Source organism: Marmota monax, unplaced genomic scaffold (assembly GCF_021218885.2).
Source record: "Marmota monax isolate L192 unplaced genomic scaffold, Marmota_monax_Labrador192_F-V1.1 WCK01_AAM20220418_F8-fsc00059, whole genome shotgun sequence".
Taxonomy (NCBI): Eukaryota; Metazoa; Chordata; class Mammalia; order Rodentia; family Sciuridae; genus Marmota; species Marmota monax.
In genome coordinates, this window is record NW_026693595.1 from 811,267 (window position 1) to 830,058 (window position 18,792).

An 18,792-nucleotide genomic window follows, 5' to 3' on the forward strand; every position below is an offset into this window, starting at 1 on the left:
GGGAAAACGATGTAGTTCAGCACAAACACCCCTCTTGGCTTAAACCAATCAGTTCAAATGAACCCCCCCTCTTGTAGTAACCAATCACCCCTTCCCAACTTGTTCCCGCCAGTGAATGTGCTAATCATGTTTTAGAGTTGTTGTTTGATTTTCCCAGGGTGTGTGATGATTTGCTAAGAGATGCTATGATGTATGTGGGGGTCCCTGCCTTCTCCAAAGAATGTATAAAACTGCTGCAAACCCTGGGCTCGGGGCCTCTCAGCGTCACCAGCTGCTGTGTGTGCTCGGAGGACTGAGCTAGCTCGCAAGAAACACCTCTTTGCTGTTTACATCGATCTTGGTCTCTGGTGGTCTTTTGGGGGTCCCAAATTCGAGCATAACACTGGCAAGTTTCAATTAATTATCAGGTACAATGAAATAGCCAGCAGGTATTACATATTTAACAAATGGTTTCAAAACTCATTAATATTCTTCCTAAAAGACTTTCAAAGTATACAATTGTTTCAAGTTCTTAATATTTTTTTTCTTTGAGAGTTTTTTTGTTTGTTTGTTTGTTTGCTATTAGAGATTGAACCCAGGGATACTTTGACACCTAGCTGTTCCCCAGCCCTTATTATTTTTTATTTAGGGACAGGGTCTTGCTAAATTGTTCAGGGCCTTGCTAAATAGCTGAGGCTGTCCTTCAACTTGTAATCATCCCACCTCACTCTTTTAAACTTCTGAGATTACAGGTGTTCATCATCATGCTCGGCTCTTTAAGAGTTTTGACAACAAATAATACAATATTTTTTGGCAACATGTTCATATTACAACAAAAACATTCCCAAATGCCTTAAAGTGGCAGGGTTTTGTTGTTGTTGTTTTTTGTTTTTGAATTGAACACAGGGGCACTCTACCACTGAGCCACATCCTTAGTACTTTATATTTTAGTGAGACAGGTTCTAAGTTGCTCAGGGCACAAAGTTTCTGAGGCTGGCCTGGAACTTGCAATCTTCCTGCTTCAGCCTCCAGAGTCACTGGAATTACAGGCATGTATCACCATGACCAACTAGATATTTCTTTTGAAAAGTAAATCCCTCTTGGTCTAATTGTAGGATCCTCACATTTACCTTAGTTTTTCCTTCCTTCGCAAAATACTTATGATGGGCATAGCAAAACTGGGGGAAAGAAAAAAAAAAACCACAGCAGATGTGAAACTGTCTTTTTGTTAGAGAAAAATGTAGGTACCTAGGAACTCAGCCACTCCTAGGCAAGTGGCAACAAGAGCACCAGGGATACTCGAAGGTACACCTTAGATGGTCACTCTCCTTCTCCAGAGCATTAAACAGATCAGTTATAGAGCCTCCGAAATCTAATCTACAGTTTCCTCCCCCAGTTCTGTCTCATGCCACAACATATATCCAAAAAGGCAACTAATAAACTACTTGGCTGAAAGGTAAGGGCTGAGAGAGAAGCAAGATCTCAGTACACCTGTAACCCACCCAAGGACTAAATGGTGGAGAGATGCTCTGGTTTAAAGCCTTGGTGTTTATAAAATGAAACCACTCAATGGTACTTTGTAGTTCATAATTTGCACCATCTCATCATAAGCTTAATAGACAGGTGAGCAATGCCACACCCAAGCAAGGAGTCCCTGGCTCCCTCTCAACTTTAGGAAGCCACACTCACTTTACAGGACATAAGACTAACAGAGGCACCATTGGCAACCCAGACCTTAAATATAAAAAACAATCAGATTTCTTTCTTAAGTGTGTACAAAATTATAAAAAGTTCTTATATTTCCCATCACTACTCCAAAGGACTATCCTTTGCATCCTGTTTTGGATGCCAATACGAATAGCTCAATCTCTTTTTCTGCTTTACACAATTGACAAATACAGTAAGGGCCAAGCACCAGGAGCTACAGCTCAATACAGCAGAATGGTTTTAACCTTACCTGGGCCCACGTTGGATGAGTGGTTCTCAACCTTGGCTGTATGTTCAAACCACAGGAAAGACTTCAATAAAACACCAAGAACTGAGTTCCCCTGCCAGAGATTTGATGAAATTGGTCTGGAGTTTGACCTGGGCAGCAGAATTTTTCAAAGCTTCCCACATGTTCCTAATGTATAATCAATGTTGAAAGCCATTACCCTGAACTTGAACCTGCCTGGTGAGGAGAGGATTTGAAAAGGCCCTTCCCCTCCAGGAGCCTCACCTCTGGTGGAGTTCAAGTCCATCAGAAGACTCAGCTTTGTGTGGAGTACTACTCCCTTTAGTCATCAAGTATAAGGTCAAGGGCAGGAAGTAGAGCTATCAAGCTATGAAATGACATGAAAGAAACTTAAATGCACCTTTGCAAGTGAGAGAAATCAGTTTAAAATGTTACATTCTGTATGACTTGAATTATATGACCTTCTGGAAAAGGTCAAACTGAAGAGACAGGAAATGGTAAGTGGTTTAAGGAGTTAGCCTGAGGGAAGGATGAATAGGTGGAACACGTATGATTTTAGAGGGGCAGTGAAATAATATTCTGTATGATATTAAAATAAATGTGCCCCTCTCCTGGGGAATGCTGATAACTGGGAAGATTGTATATATGTGTGGGGTGGGGGCGATAGAAAAATCTCTATCTTCTGTTCAATTTTACTATAAATCCAAAACTTTTCTCTAAAAAGTAAATCCCATTTTAATTTTCTTTTTCTTTTCTTTTTTTTTTTTTTTTTTTGAACAGGACAGCTAGAGACATAGCTCTGTGGTAGAATACTTGCTTAGTGTGCATAAGGCCAGGATCCAATCTCCAGCATCACAAAAAAATAAAACAAAAATCTTAAAAAGACAGGAAGTAGTTTATAGAAAACGTGGTGGGAGGCTATTTTCAGGCCAAGATTAGTGGTCATCAACATTATTCATAACACTCTCCACCCAGCCAATAATGAAGCTTGGATTGGAAAATGCTCAATTGGGCCAGGGGTGTAGTTCAGTAGCACCACGTTTGTGCGTGTGGGAGGCCCTGGGCTCAGTCCCCTATACTACAAAAATAAAACAACTTGAAAGAAACAAAATGCTCAATAAGCACTGCTTGAAGACTATCTCACTGCATACACAAATGCAGCAATCTCCTACAATAATTTTACCTCTTTCTTTAGAGAAAAGCAAAGTCTTGAAATCCTGGCTCCCAAATCAAAGGCATCTATACCCATCCCTTCCCTCTCTCCTCCATCACAGACCAATCATCTGCCCAAATTCTCATCTTCTCTGAAAGCTGGTCCTGTCATTTATTTCTCTCTCCTGCATCTTTAGCCTCTTGCTATATCTGAACTTCTGAGGGGGCATTAGAACATGTGCAGTTTCTGCCATCTCAATCCAAACACACACACACAGAAAACCACAGACCCCAGATTTCCTCCTTATCCTGAAAATGTACTTTTCACTTCAGTTGTCTTAATCTGGCTTCTCCTCCTCTCCAAACAGAATGGTGGGATGCTGTGGGGCCAGCCCCTTTCTCTTCACACTCTGCTCATCTCTTTGGGTGCTCTTTCTTATATGCAATGAATATTTATATTCAACAGCTCTCACACATGTATTTCTACCTGAGATCTCTTCATGAATTCCAGATACCTACTCCAGGTCTCTATTAGGACATCTTATAAGCAAAACATACCCCAAGTGGAATTACCTCCCCTCTCCCACCCAGTGCCAACCTAGTCCTCCTCAGGTGTTCTCAAACATCATAAGTGCTTTCAACATCACACCCTTCTAAGTTGTTTGTGCCACAAACGTTTGAATCATCTTCATTATCTCCCTATCAACCATATCCAAATAACTACCTCCTTCTTACTGATTTTAACTACAAACTCAAACTCAGTATCTCTCTGCCATTAAATTTTATTCAATGCCACTACACCATCCCTGGGTGCAAAAGCCTTAGTTGGCACTCTTTGCTCACACCCATCCCCCTGCCACCACCCCAGGGTGTCCATATATGATTGTACATGCTGTGCCAGCACTATGCGACTAGCAGAGGGGACTGATACCTTTTGTCCTGGTCTCACTGGGTCTAAGTGGTCCATCTTTTTAAATTGGTCCACCCAGAATGAACCCCTTTTTCTGGCTTATACAAAGACATCATAAAAGCAACAGCTGTGATCATTTTAAAAACACAAACCAAATTATCTCATTTCCCATTTTAAATCCTTTAGTGGGTTCCCACCACCATGATGTTAAAATCCAAAATCCTAAAAATGAACCAAGAGACCTCACTCCCTGGTCACATTTCCTTCTAGCTCTCAACTCTTTCTTCGTGGAAATTCACCCTGCTATTAGGTTATTTTCTACTCATTTTTCAGGTCTTCCGTTAGTTAAATAATGATCTTTAGGAGAGACTTGCCCTGAGCAGTCTCCTTCCCCTAAACCAGGTTAGGTGCCCAGGTTGCATGTTCTCCCACACCCTGTGCTTTTCTGAAGCACCACTGAGGACTGTGTAGCCTGTGTGATGGTGTGCCTGTCTGCCCACTCCTCTAGTCACCAGACTAGATGACGCATAAAGAAAGACACTGTCTTGTTCACAGCTGTCACCCAGAGTCAGCAATGCCTGACATCGAACAGATGCTCAGTTGAAGAGTTGATCAGAGAATGCCTGAATAAATAGGTGGCCAAGGTACCCAGAAACCTAAGCAGCAATGTGGCCACCTCTTTAGCAAAAGAAAAATTAGTCATGGGAGGATTTCTCAGTAACTTTATTGCACTGGTTACTATATACGTACAGATTCCTGATTGGAAATGAAAGTGTAATCAATGAGTCAGAAACTCCAGGTGTTCGATGGCAGTAGCTACACTTCATTTTCTAGATCTGCATTTGTGATCACAGCCTTCCTTTTAGATATGAGGGCCAGCTTTATGGCTGTATAGCCCATATAGTCACACAGAGCCCTGTACTTCCCTTAAGGCTCTGTGTCACCACCCTGAAATTCTTAACTTTTTTTTTAAAAAAAAAACAAGAAGCCCCACAAATTATGTTAGCCAGTCCTGAGTTTTGCAAATTAGCTTGAAAATTAGTCGATCCCTAGTTAAGAGTGCATCTTTAATAAGCATGGCTGTGTTTCTTTACCTCTCTAGCTTATTTAAGGCCTAATAAAGAAGGTTAAAATTTTAAGACCTTTTTTTCTGATATGAGCTGCAGATCACACAGAGCTTCTTTTCATAAAATTGGGATTTCTCAGCCTACAGAAATACATGAAACTTTCAGTTATTACTGGTAGTTAAAAATGAGTTTAATTTTTCCTAAAAATGGATTTTACTCTGCACATAATTTAATTGCACTAAATCTCAGTATTGGAATTTTTGTTTATTTTTTGCTTGGGGTTCTAATATTAGAGATTATATGAATTTTTCCAAATTGATAAGCCTGGTCTATTGATATCTCATGACCTTAAAAACCTAAAAGATATCAAGAATTAAAAGGAGGAAACAAAAATTAGTTTAGAGTTCCTTTTTAGTTTCCAACATTTCAAGCTTATTGCTTTTTCACTGCTGTGACCAAAAGGCCTGACAAGAACAATGTAGAAGAGGAAAAGTTCATTTTGGGTTCACAGTTTCAAAGGTCTCAGTCCAGACCAAGTGGCCCACTCCGTTGCTCTGGGTCCAAGGTGAGGCAGAACATCAAGGTGGAAGGGTGCATCCGAGGAAAGCAGTCAGGGCATGACAATCAGGAAACAGAGAGCTCCGCAGACCAGAGAAAAAATATGGAACCCCAAAGCCCACCCCCAGGAACCCACCTCCTCTAGCCACACCCTACCTGCCTATAGTTAGCCCCAGTTAACCCCTATCAATGGTTTAATGCACTTATTAGGTTAAAGCTCTCCTAACCCAATTATTTCACCTAAGCTTTCTTGAATCATCTCACACATGAGCTTTCGGAGGCACCTTATATCTAAACCATAACAACAATTTATTAAATACATTGAACACTTGAAATTTCTTTGGAGATAATAAAACTTGGCAGAACACATCCGCCATTCACAGAGAATACTGGTTTCGTAACTATAAAATAAAAATGTCTTAAAAGGTCAACTGTTTAAATTTACAAATAGCTTCTCTAATCACTGGAAGTTTGAAACTTCATTGTATGTAACCTGTAGTCCAGCTCATAAATGTCTGGAGCATTTTAAATACTGGCCTACTCTCCTCCCCGCCCCCCAACCAGGTGTGACTTCATTCCCTGGGAAAGTCTGTAGATATTAGGGGTTGTTATAATTGGAGGGAGGGTGCTACTGGCATCTAGTGGGCACAGGCTGGGGATGCTGTTAAAGGTCCTACAACATACAGCACAATCTCCTGCCACAAAAAATTATTGGGCTAAAAGTGTCAGAAGTGCCAAAGTTTGGAAATACTATTCTGAACATACATGACATTTGCCTCAGATAGGCAACAAGAAAACAAGACAACACTTAGCCATGCCTCCAGTATCAATGCCAAGAATGCAGATAGTCCCCCCAAGAACATACCACACTTGATCTATATGAACAGTCAGTAGGGAATTCCCTTTTTAACACAGGGAGTTAGGCATCTAACATCTTGTCCTGGAACCAGGAGTACATTGCTTACTATAATGAATATTAATATAATGGTAAGTTGTCTTTAGTTGTCCCCATGAAAGATTACATTATTCAATGCAACCTAAATATGACACACTTTTCACAGAAAACAGCATTGTTAATCAAACGAGATCATTCCCAACAGTACTAATTTCTATTTCTTACCACCTCATTTCATGAAAAATATACAATATTTATATCATAATTCAGAATTCTCCATTTACTTAAGAATATAATTATTATGTATAAACAGTAGTTTCTAAGGCAGAAATTGCCAAATGGATGATGCATGAACAAAATCAGGTTTGAGTCTTTGTATTAAAAAAGTTAACATTTAAAATCAGGTTCTATGGACTGGGGTCATAGCTCAGTGGTAGAGCACTTGTCTAACCATGTGTAAGGCATTGGGTTCCATTCTCAGCGCCACATATAAATAAATAAATAAAATAAAGGCCCATTAACAACAACAACAACAACAAATTTTAAAAATCAGGTTCTACTCTTTAAAAAAAACAAAAAAGATAAAGATTTTTTAGCTACTTTTGTGGGGAAAAAAATATAAAGAGATCAAGCCACAATGAACCAAAATTCCTACATGGTTACCGGTGGAAGTGGCCAAATACCCACATAGATTTAGCAGATCCTCTGCAGGTCACCTGGTCTCCCAACAAGCACTCTTGTGCATTACCTGTTCTGTTCCTGTAGATGAATGATTTTGTGAACCCCACTTTAGGGGAAAGTATTTCCTTACTGTCAAGCAACTAAATTACAAATGGAAGAGTAGCAACTTGTGACTAAAGTAGTGTTGCAATTAATCAAGGGTGAAATATAATTAATGAAGGATGGAATCCAGTAATATTTGTAATGGAAGGTAAGAGGGTCAGGTTGAAAGAAATGAAGAAAGGGTGGCAAGCAACCTTCAAATCCTCACCATGAAATAAGGGGGCTGGGAAATCAACCTGTTTCATCTACCTACAAAACTCTTTTAAAAAATAAATTCACAGGCTGGGGATGTAGCCCAATGGTAAAGCATTTACCTTAGCATGCATGAGTCCTGAATTCAGTCTCCAGTACTATAAACATTATTTAATCAATTAATTCACACCAGGCATGGTGGCACCTGCCCTTAATCTCAGTGACTTGGGAAATTGAGGCAGAAGAACCACAAATTTGCTACCAGCCTCAGCAGCTTGGTGAGACCCTGTCTCAAAATAAGAATTAAAAAGGACTGGAGATGTAACTCAGTGGTAAAGCACTCCTGGGTTCAATCCCCAATTTAAATAAAACGTAAATTAGCAGGCATGTAGCAATATAGCACAATGAATCCCATTATTTATGTACAAATATAATCTACCAACAAAAAAGAAATGTAAATTCACAGTATAGTACATTGTATTTAAAGATAAAGAAGCTAGCCATTTCTAAGAAATCAAGGTTTCCCAAAACTATTACTTTGAAAGCCTAAAAACGACCAGTAAGAAATTATACCCACACACAGTTTTCCTCCCTGCCATAAATGAAATCTGTTATAATAACTTCCCGCAGGAGGACCTGTCAGCAATGGTCTAAGCTTCAAGCAGGTAATTTACACTGATCTTTGAAAAACATTAACTCCTTCTCTTCCCTCCGACAAAACAAACCTGAGTTTCAGAACAGCTCTGAAAGGGGAGCAGCATGTCAAAGGAAGAGACCACGTTTCTCCCCTACTACTCACCAAATTGAAGCCACTAAAAGCTATGGCCGCCTTTACATCTCAAGGCACCATTACTTTCTTCAAACACCATATATCCTTCCACCTTGCCTCTTGCTCCATTATTTGTAAAAACACTACTCTGTTCTATGTAGAAAAAAAAGTAATAAGGCAACCGGCGTCTAAGGCAAGGTTTACAGGCATTTATGGGAAGCCAAGTAACCACAGAACTTAGCTCCACCTGGGCCGCATGCAGTTCCCAGTTTGGTTCTGCAGGGAACCTCCCCCAAGGCTGCTTCGGGAAGAGGTGCCTCTTTTTCACACTGGACCCAGAGAAAGAGCTGCGAGGGGATGTGCGCCGGATATTCTTGCACTTCAAGAGGTAATAACCCCAAACTGCAAGAAACTGACTCAGCGATTGAGTACTAAAACAAAACAAAAAAAGCAAAATTTGTTTAAGAAGAATCGCTTGTTTTTATAAAGAATCCTGCAGCACGAGGTTCCTAGAATCCCACGAGAATAAAAGAGGAAGAGCAAGAAGGAAGAGGGCTTTGGAAACCGCTGACAGAATAGCATTTCTGTTTCTAATTGTTTAACACAGTGCAAGTCATTATTTCAGCATCGAGTTTATCAGTAAAACGGGGTCATAATGCCTCTTCGTTGGGCTGTGGTTAGGGTTAAACGGAGTTAAAGTTAAAGCTCCTGGTACCCAAAAGACGACAGCAACTGTTCGCTCCTTGTCTATCCATGCCCTCCCATTTCTAAGCTCCTACTCGCTTCGAGGACCAACGAGAAAGAGACTTCCACCTCCTGGAAGTGACTTCCAGGTGACACTGGGTACCGGCGTCCCAGTCCCGGGACGGAAAAGGAGGGTCGAGAGAGGACGCGACGATTCCATCCCCAGCTCCCAGCACACTCGGAACGTGGGTGGGTTCCCTCTCTCCCTCCCCATCTCCGCTTCCTCTCCCTGGCGGAGCCCATCCTGCATGGAGCAGTAGGGCCCTGGCCAAGAGCCGGCTCTTTCGCTCGCACCCATCCCAGTCCTCGCTCATTGCCCGGAGGCCAGGCAAAGGAGCTGTTGAGGAGTTGGTTACCTGGAGCGAGCGTTTCTGATCCCGACGCTCAAAAAAATGCCCTAACCTGAGCACAAGGCCGCTCCTCGCGCGCGGTACCCTTCGCGCTCCGGGCTAGCGCCTCCAGATCTTCCCGCCGGCGCCACGCCCCTGGGCCCACCCCTCAAGGCCCCGCCTACCCCGGGCCGACCCACCTCACACCCGCCTCGCCCACCTGCGCGGGCTCGAGCTGGGGGCGCGCTGCTCTAAACTGAGGTCAGGGCGCCCTCTGGGCACTACTGTGGTCCAAGATGAGAGCGAGCGTCCAAGTGCTCCCTTTCTTCCTAAAGCGCCCAGGATTCTTTGATTCTCAGCCTAAGGGCTAAGTGTCTTAAAAAAAAAAAAATGTTATAGCTCCTTTCTCGGAGGCGGAAATGCGAGAAGTGCTGCTTGTGTGATTTTTAAAAATGAATATATGTATGTTTTCAAAAAAAGAAAAGTTTAAATGTTAGTGTTCTTTATGTCATGTACAGTTAGTTTAGAGATGACCATAGAAGGTTTGTTGTTTTCCAGGTGAGTTTTGCTTACTAAATTTAGCGTTTAAAAACTCACTATAGGAGGCTGGAATACAGCTCAGTGACACAGCACGGGTGAGGCCCAAGGATCAATCCTTAGTACCAAAAAAACTAAGCAAAACAAAAACAAACATTCCCCCCCCCAAAAAACACCAAACTCCCAAAACAATAACAAAAATCTTCATACTTATGTTTATTTTTACATAAAAATTAAGATTAAATTGAGAAACAAACCAGAATCTCATGAAAAGTGAATAACATCTCTTCCACCTTTACAGCATATGCCTTTGTGTCAATTACGAAAGTTGGCACAGTCTTATTGGTAACAAGAGGAATATTGCATGTGTCTTCTGTTGGGTTCTTAGCTCCTAGAAAACAGAATGGGAATGTATTCATCTTCAAATCATTTTTCTGTACAACACACCAGTATAGAAAAAAACTGAAGGAACTACAGCACCTTGCCCACCCACACATCCTGATGTAGCTGTTGGAGAAAGCTGAAACCTTGTGAGTTGGGTGAGTTCCTTTGTAACATGTAAACTTGCCTGGTACTCATCATCCCAGCCAAAGGAGGGAGGTAGTTACACAGGGGAGAACTATGGCTGTAGAGGGCAGGACTGGTCTGGTCTGGAGGAAAACACTGAGTCTCTGCAGCCCACCTTCTTGGGCTTTAGACTTTAAGAGATTTAGATGCCCTCGGGAGTGTCTGCTAAGACTTCGTGCAAAGATGAGTGGAGAACAGCAAAGATGAGCAAGTTAAGTGAGCATAAATTAGCCACAACATGTAAACCACACAGGTTTCATGTTAACTCTGTGTGTCATTTCTGATAAGTTATGGCCCGTTCTATGCTTTGGAATTCTATGAGGATTGCTTTGGACTCCTTTTTCCCATTCTCTGTCACTCCCCAGACCCAAGCCAGAGTGCTACTGAATGAGGTACCATTTCCCAGGCAAACTATAGGGGGACAATGGTCTACGTCTTAATGATATACTCCTGAAGCAAGGTAAATTTTGCCTTTTTCTCCCTATATCCCTAGGAGATACCTTCTTCAATGATGTTCTTAGAACATCTTGCCTTAATTTTATGTAGGAAATTCGTTTTTTAATAATATATTATGTGTAGCTCAGTGGTAGGATGAGTGGAGAATAGCAAAGATGTATGCAGGAGGCCCTATGTTTGATTTCCAGCATGGGGTTTGGGGGTGGGGAGCATTATGTGCAAGATCTACAATTTGAGAAACACATGAGCTCCTTTAAATCTGTAGCTTATGTTTTTCTATGGACTCAAAAGCATAAACCCCAAATATCTTTTGCAAAATACACTAAATGTGTATTCACTCCAAACTAGAAAAAAAAATAATATCTGCAACTTGCTTTCTCCTTCTATCCCTAATCCCCATGACTATGTTTACTAAGAAGCAAAATTATATTTTTTAAAATCCTCAAGTAAAACCATGGAAAAAGCATATATGCTGTGAAAACCCTCAATAATTTATTATGAATTTTATAAATTTTAGTAACTGGATATTTCAAACTATTTCTGTCACTTCTTTTCTCTAGAATAAACCTTGTTTCCTCCATCTTCACATGACTAATTTTTTTCCCTGAGTTTATAGTATATTTTGAGTTTGTTTTGAATCATCAATACATGGTATGCCTACAAGAACATCATAACATTATTTTTTTTAGTATTGGGGATAGAACCCAAGGCAAGTGCTCTACTATGGAACTAAACTACATCTCCAGCTCCTGAAAACACACTTCTTAACTTCAAAAAAGGTAGATAAAATCTGTGTATATTTTAATATAGACTGGAACTTTAAATATATGTTGTCAAAGCAATGCTAATTCCTCACCCTATTTATGCCAAATTGTACTTCATTTGCATTATGAACACTGATGAATCTGACCATCCAATTTCAAGGTCTACTATTTTGAGAGCAAAATGAATTTCAAGATCTAAACAATGGATTCATAAACTTTTAGAATATGTCTTATCTGTCTGTTGGATATAGACAACTGTATACCATAAATATAATTCACTTGTTTTAATTACTGCAATAACATATACTCATAAATCTGTACAAACAATTCAGAAGGTATTTCTTGGATGGCTTAGGGGTGTATGAGTCAGGGCCCAGAGAGAAAACAGAATTACTCAGACAGATACTGGAGGATTGGAAAGACAGCAAGGGAAATACTGCGGTAACAGAGGGACACAACTGCAGGAAGCATCTGCCACTCAGCTGAACAGAGAGGAAGCTCTGGGGTTGTCAGAACCTCAGTTAGACCTCAGAGGAGGCAGTGGTCCCTGGATGGAACTTTTATTTCTGAAGGTGAGTCTCAAGGCTGGGTCAGAGAGAGTGGAGCCAACTCTGAAAACTGGTATCATCTGCCACGTCTAGAAAGGGTAAGCAAATGGGAAGGAGCTTTTTGTCCACTCGGGCACCTGCTGTTGGCAAAACTTTACAGGAAATGTGATTTACAAAGTCCCAGCCCCAGCACACAGAACAGAGAATGGAGCGAGGTGCTTTGAGATATAGCTTAATAACCAACACAAACAGTAAACTCACCATCACACACACACCAACTGTCCTGATATTATAGGCGTGTGGAATTCCTGACAAGCACAACTCTTGGAGTCTAATGATTGATAACAGTAGCAATATATTTTTAAAAATCATCATAGAACTGGAGTTATAAGTACATTCAAAAAAGGACAAATAGAAAGATAATTCTGAACTTTCTCTCACCTTTGTGCTCCTGGAAAATGGTGAAGATTAAAGAAATCCCCTTTCCTTTTTTTTTTTTTTTTCTGGGAAATCACTTCCTCCAGAGAACTACCTTTCCTGGCATTGTTAAGCAATAGTTATTACTATGAGCAGTGTAATGCGAACCAATAACATAGTGGGATCCCAGGCTTTCTTTGAAATTAGCTTTAGTGAACCATCAAGTAACTCGTAAAACAATAGCAGAGATAACAACCCTGTGAATAAACATGTGGAAACAACGGGAATCAAGGTGTCATTCATTGTACAGTTAGGATTTATGGCCATAGGTTTTCTCAGTGCATATCAGAAGGGAAATTTCTTTAGAAGTGCGGGAGCACTAAGATGAAGTTTGTCAGGTCATTGACCCCAGCACCCATATTAACATGAAATTGACTTGTAGATAGAGTCCCCCTGAATAGGGTGGTTTCATGACAGTTCCAGAGAGGACCAACTGGGGTGTGGAGGAGGATATAAACATGTGATTGGCAAAGATCAGAAGGTGGAACTTAGTTCTCCTGGCAAATATAAAATAATGATAAATTTGGGAGTAGCATAGTTTTCTTTGTTGTTCTTTGCTCAGAGATGACCCACTGTCTTTCTCAATACTTTCAGGCTTCCTTTACTTTCACTCATAATAAAATTATCTTGCTTGGCTTTTTGTATCTGACTTTAAAGTTTTTTTCAACGGGAAAATAAGAACTGAGGTTTGGAGCTACAGCTTCCCACTCTCCTGTGACATCTAACCTGTTGCCATGACTCAGATCAGCACCATCTACAGGACAGGTATTTAAACTTCACCTTGTTCATCTCCCAGCTTTGGTTAAAACCATGCCCAAGTAAGCCTCTGATATCTTGCCTATTGCCTTGGACTTCTCTGTAAACTCTTTTCTCTGCTAAAAGCTCCTCCATATGTCAGGCCCATGTTCTGTCTGCCTTATGTCAATGTCATCTTTTAAAAAAATTTTTTTTAGTTGTAGATGGACACAATACTTTTATTTATTTATTTTTATGTGGTGCTGAGGATCAAACCCAGTGCCTCGTACCTGCTAGGCAAGTGCTCTATCACTGAGCCACAACCCCAGCCCTGCCTTATGCCATCTTGATGCACTTGTTCAGCTTTTTGTGCAGACAGTAACCACACTGGCACCTTGTCTTCTCTGGCTGGCAAACTTTTTTACTCACTTTTTTGTTGTTGTTGTTTTGGTTTGGTTTTTTTGTGACACCTTTTGGAGCAAGATCCCCATAATGGCAGTGAGACTGCTATTGTGGCTATTGTCTTATGGCATACACCTGACTGACTTTAGGAGTGGGCATTATACCATCTCCGTTTAGAGGCTATATCCAGAATCTGGAGGGTACTTAAGTCCCCATCTTTGTCTACTATGATCCTTGTTCTTCTTTATTATTACTAATAATGGCATTTATCCTGTTGCTGTTTTTAGACTTGCTATGCTTCCAACATAAGGACACAAAAATCTCTGTTCCCCTTGACTTTTTAACATCAGATCTATGCTACCCTTAAAATTCATCACACAAGGATTAAGGGTCACTTCCTCAAGTTATATCAATTGTCTGGCATAAAGTTATTAAAAGATGTTTTTAAAATTAGATTATAAGCTTGAGTGACAAAAGGATCAACAAATAAGCCATGAGTTGAGGAACTTGTTCAGGCATGCTACACCTATGTGGTTCTTGGGACCCACACAGGGACACCTCCCGATCCTGGGTTTAAAATGAAATGTATGGGAGGGTCACCTTCATAAATTCATCTCTCTTAGGCATCAGTACTGCTCAAGAATGCCTGGACATTGACAGACTCTGACTTTATTTGCTTTATAGATGGGAAATCAACCATCATTATTGATATGATTATCACCCCATTGGGGTATATCCCAAGAAGCCAGGACTGCTTTGACCTAGAGACCCTTAAAAAGAGATTGATTTTCCGGCTGGGGTTGCGGCTCAGTGGTAGAGCGCTTGTCTTGCATGTGCAAGACCCTGGGTTCAATCCTCAGCACCACATAAAGATAAATAAATAAAATAAAGATATTGTGTCCAACTAAAAAAAAAAAGAGAGAGAGAGATTGATTTTCATTTGTAATGTTGCATGCCCTCGATATGAATTAGGGTACAAAGAAAAAATGGCTCATCAATGGTAGTATAAAGTCTGATACTATTTTCCATCTAGATTCATTTTGCAGAAAGAAAGGAATAAGGAAGGTCAGAGGTTCCCTGTGTATAGACTTTCTTTCACTAAGTGTGGTATTGATGGGACACTTCTAGCAATGATAAGTTTAGAAATTGCTGGCTTAAACCAGGCACAGTGTTACACACCTGTAATCCCAGTGACTTGGTGTGGAGAGTCATGCGCCCCCGGTCATCAGCTGATCCCGCAGTGTTGGCAAAAGCCAAGCCTGGGAAACATTCCTTGCCAAAAGAAGGATGTTAACAGCCTTGGCACTCAGCTCTGATGCTAACAATTATCAGACATTCCAGGACAATGGGCTTCCTGGGTGCAGCAGAATAGCTGCAAACAGTAGGATAGCTGCAAAAAAAAAAAAAGTTTCTAGTTCTGTAAACTTTTATTGCACAAAGAAGCCTTTTGATAACTTACAAGTCTTGAATGATTTACAATGCCTCTATAGTTTAACTTCCTAATTATGAGACTCTATATAATAAGCTTGCAGAGCTAGTTATGGGTCAATGTTCCTCCATCAGAGTGCAGTGTCCTATTTGACCCCAGCTATGCTTAAAAATATTTCTGTGTTTTCTTTTTCTCTGTGTTTTTCTCCATCTCTCATGCGCCTACTCAAAATCCTTTGTTGATCCTGTGCATGTCACAGCAACTCCGGAAGCAGAGGTAGGAGGATCGGCCACTCGGGAGGCGGAGGCAGGAGGATTGTAAGTTCAAAGCCAGCCTCAGCAATTCAGCAAGGACCTAGGCAACTTACTGAGATCCTGTCTCAAAATAAAAAGGGCTAGGGATGTGGCTCAGTACTTAAGCACTCCTGGGTTCAGTCCCCAGTACAAAGAAGCAAAACCAAACCAAACCAAACAAACAACAACAACAACAACAAAAAGCACTACATCCTCTTCCTTCTCAGAAATGTACTTCACACTAGATATATGGAATCCTAATTGTTCCACTCCTACACTATACCCAACATTATCGACTGTTCCCATTCCTCCCATTCTGGTTTGCCTTGCCATAAGCCTATCTTTACTGGGTCCATTACCAGATAATGCCCATTCAAGAGACAAATGGAGAGTTTTGGCCATTCGGTATTCAGGTGCCTTTTTGAATACAGAGTCTAAAACAAATCAAACAGGATTTGGAAACTTGTTCTGATGACTCTGATAAATATACAGAGGAATTACAACATTTAATCCAGGCTTTTGATCTAACCTGGAGAGATATAATGGGTAATTTTGAATCAAACTGTAACAGACACAGAGCAACACTGAATGACAGAAGGTTCTAGGGTTTTGAGGAATGATTTCCATATTACTAACTCCTTATATTCTGTGGGTCCTTCAGCTGCCCCAACTGAGGGCCCCAATAGATGATGATTCAACTGGCAGGTGACATAGGGATCCTATGATCATTTTCTTTGGCAGAACTTAAAAACAGGATGAAACCTATTAACTGTATGAAATTGGCAGCTATTCATCAGGGTTTGGAAGAAAACTCCATGGCTTTTCTAAAAAAATTGAAAGAAGCCCTAAGAAATATACCCCCTTAGATCCTACAGCTCTCGAAGGGCAACTTACTTTAAAAGATAAATTCATTATGCAACATGCTCAGATATTAGAAAAAATTACAAAAAATGGCAGTGCTCCCTGGGACTTCTCTTGATGACTTGCTGCAGGTAGCCTCCCAGGTCTTTTATAAATGAGACCAGGAGGACATCTTAAGGGACTGGTGAAAGGAGAAAAAAGGGAACAAGAGACAGGTTCAGTTATTGGCTGTGGCTTTTTGAGCCACCCCTACCCGTAGGACCCTTGAGCCCATGAAGATGTCTGTCAACTGAAGGCAGGCTTCCAAATTCTCCTGGCCTGATAGGTGGCAGAAGAGGCCACTGGAGAGTGGTGAAGGTACGTCAGATGGGGTGCTCTCCAAATGAGGGTCCAAGTATGAGCAGGTCTTCGGAATCAGCTGGTATCCCAATAGTCACCATCAGTGGGGTTGAAACAGAGCCATTCAATTCCTTTTGTATATAGGCACCACCGATAAGTGGTTTAACCTTGGTCTCTGATTGTCCTTCTGCGGGTTCCTATTTGGTAGTGGAATTTGACAGAATACCCAAGGTGAGACTTTTTACTTCTCTTCCATGTTATAGTTGGGAAGACATGCTATTTACCCATCCTTTTTTGGTACTGGCTAAATATCCAATTCCATTATTGGGTCATGATATCTTAACCAAGTTAGATATCCACCCAAGGCACTTAGTTCTTTTCTTTTGATGTGGTCAATAGGTGAACAGTCAGAAAAATTGATTGATACTCTCTTGTTGGGTGTCTCCCTTCAAGGAAATAATTGTACAAAATTATAATTTTTAATGCTAGAACAAGAGGAAGAAATGACTCTACCCGTGCAGATATTACATTATGGCCTGTAAAGAGACCTTGTTATACCCAGGTCAAAGAAAAAACTTCTCTTGGAGCACACTAACTTCTAAGCTTTCACAGCCATTAAACCACATTGGAGTCCATCTACTCCTCTTTTCCCACAGTTAATGCCAGATGTCAAATATATAAAGATGGTTACTGTCAAATTTGGGATAGATACATATGGCTTACATCAACCAAAGGATATGTAGATCAGAGAGCCCCAATATGTTGGGAACAATATTACCAAACTTTTGATAAGTGGCCTACTTCCTCACAGGAGTTAGAATGGACCCCAGAATCTCAATGTCAATATATTGTGATTTTATAAACTGATGATTGGTTTGGGACTACTTGGTTCTTCAGACCTAGAATTAGATGGCCATTACCTAATGGTATACCATGGATATGTGGGCCCAATTTTTGGTACTGGCTTTCTCCAGGCTGGTTGGGAAGATGTACTCTAGGGTACTCATGGATAGGTGGTGGACACAAAAACAGCCTACAAACCTCCCCAATCTTAACTATATATGGGGGAGATCTGTATGGTCACTTTGCTTCATTGCTCATTCCACAAATTGGGCTAAAGGATGTAGCCTAGAAGTTCTGACCAACCAAAAAAACTCAACAACAACCCAAGGAACTCTCAATGACACCTTAACACAGAGGTGGCACTCATGAGAAAAGCTGTTTTACAGAACTGAATGGCCTTGGATATTCTCATTGAAGCTTAGGGTGGGACTTGTGTCATCATTCAGACTGAATGTTGCCTTTACATTCCTGATAACTCTGACAATGTAACTCAAGCTCTCAAAGATTTGCACTCCCAAACAGATGCTTTATCCTCACCATCCTTATCACCTGGAGGACTTTTTAATTCATGGTTCTGGCACTTCCTGGTGGAAGAAATTGCTGCTACCCACAATCATTATCATACTCACTAATGTTTTTCAGGTGTTGCTGTGACTATTGTTGCGTTAATCTTATTCCAATATTTATGTTTTATTATTTTTCTCATAGGGCTTCCATCCCTCGATGGCTTTACAATCTGTTTCTACTGAATCAGAGATTTACTGTGGCCCCTTGGATAGACCTTGCTCATAATCAAAGCATTTTACTGACAGATAGCAAGAACTGGAGATACCTGTCCCTAATCAGCAGGAAGTAGATGATAATTTGATTTCATTGCCTCTTGTTCCCTATATGATTTAGAGTCTCCAGTCCTTGAGAGGGGAAACATTAAGTAGTAGTTAGTAATGAGGAGTGAAATGTGAGCCAGTAACTTAGGATCACAGGGTTTGTTTGAAATTGCAGGTAACTTGTAGAACAACAACAAAAGTAATAACCCTAAGAACAATCACATGGAAATCAAGGAAATCCATTAAGAATAATGTCAAGAATGAAAAATCAATGGGGATAATTCCCAAATAGGTTAACTGGGGTCATTGTACATTTATGTCCATAGGTTTCTCAATGTATATCAGAAGGGAAATTTCCGTTGTGGTTCAAGTGCATTGAGAC

General features: G+C 40.6%; 1 protein-coding gene across 6 annotated transcripts in view; it reads right to left on the reverse strand.

Moving 5' to 3' along the window:
* Gcnt1 (glucosaminyl (N-acetyl) transferase 1) overlaps positions 1 to 18,792 on the reverse strand; it is a 47,891-nt gene that overhangs the window by 22,374 nt on the left and 6,725 nt on the right. For 2 of the 6 annotated variants that reach the window (XM_046459479.2, XM_058583995.1), the window contains exon 1: positions 8,290 to 8,669. The exons of 1 other annotated variant lie outside the window; for it this stretch is intronic. The gene's annotated coding sequence lies outside the window, so the exon portion shown is untranslated. Of the gene's footprint in view, positions 1 to 8,289; positions 8,670 to 9,359; positions 9,482 to 18,792 lie in introns of those variants that run through there. 3 more of the 6 variants (XM_046459477.2, XM_046459480.2, XM_046459478.2) reach the window with 3 other exon arrangements.